This window comes from Zingiber officinale, chromosome 1B (genome assembly GCF_018446385.1).
Source record: "Zingiber officinale cultivar Zhangliang chromosome 1B, Zo_v1.1, whole genome shotgun sequence".
Classification (NCBI taxonomy): Eukaryota; Viridiplantae; Streptophyta; class Magnoliopsida; order Zingiberales; family Zingiberaceae; genus Zingiber; species Zingiber officinale.
Window position 1 is genome coordinate 112,945,569 of NC_055986.1, and position 1,206 is coordinate 112,946,774.

The following is a 1,206-nucleotide window of genomic DNA, read 5'->3' on the forward strand; positions in this document are numbered from 1 at the left end:
ATGACATTTACCGTGCTAGAACTTGTACCCATGTTCTCCGGCTTTTTAGTGAGAGCATCTAGTTTTGAAGGCATCAAAGTAATTGCATCTACATCAAATTTTCCTGATGCTTTAGCTAGGGGTGCATAAGAATAGCCTCCACTTCTTTCTGTTGCCCATTGATGATGGTTTTGCGCTACACTCTGAACTATATCCTCGACCTCATCTAAACTTTTATTCATAAGTGCCCCTCCAGCTACAGAATCTAGAGACGTCTTTGTATGATAGTTGATGTATTGTAAAAAGTATGTAGAACCAACCATTTTTCTAATCCATGATGTGGGCATTGTCTGAGCATATTATTGTATCTATCTCATGCTTCAAATAAAGATTCTAATTCTGATTGTCTGAAGCTTGCAATTAGATTTCTCATGTGAGCGGTCTTATCTGGAGGATAGAATTTATCAAGGAACTGTTGCTCACATTGCTCCCAAGTAGTTATGCTATTAGTGGGTAAGGAATTCAACCATTGTTTTGCTCTATCTCTTAAAGAAAATTCAAATAATAATAATCTCACTGCTTCGGATGGAACACCATTCATCTTCATTGTGCTGCAGATTTCGTAGAAAATTTTAAGATGTTGATTAGGATCTTCATGTGGTCCGCCTCTAAACTGATTTTGTTGCACCATAGTAATTATTGTAGGCTTGATATCAAAATTGTTGGCTTCAATAGATGGTCTTGTGATACTAGAACGAAGCCCTCTGGCATAGGGTGCTGCATAATCTTTCAATGGTTTATTTGCCATAGTAGATCGTTCTTGTTCTTCTTAATTTCTTTGCAAAATCTTCCTTCTATGAAAAGCTCTATCAATCTCTGGATCAAGAGGTAATAGATTTCCTACAAAGTTAGATCTATGCATACAAGAACAAAATCTCAAGTATTTTTTTAGAATTTCTTTTTACTCGAAAAATAAACTAGATCAAAATGCTGAAAATATAAAATGCAGAATTTGAATTGCAGCAAGTTAAATTGCAAGAAAAAGTAAACAGAAATAAAAGGTAGGATTGTGAAAACAGAATTTCTAAGACTAGTTACAACTATGTAATAGAAAAGAAAAGAAATATCTAGTCTAATTCAAATGATTATCTCTAATGTTATAGACGTAGTCCCCAATAACGGCGCCAAAAAATTGTTAACTCAACCGTAAGTGCATGATTTCGTCGT

The 1,206-nt window shown here is 34.7% G+C and overlaps 1 non-coding gene across 1 annotated transcript; it reads left to right on the top strand.

Moving 5' to 3' along the window:
* Positions 1–308: 308 nt before the first annotated feature.
* On the top strand, positions 309–418 carry LOC121993917. The gene has a single exon (XR_006115489.1). It is a non-coding gene; the product is annotated as a small nucleolar RNA R71 (small nucleolar RNA).
* The last annotated feature ends 788 nt before the right edge of the window (positions 419–1,206 follow it).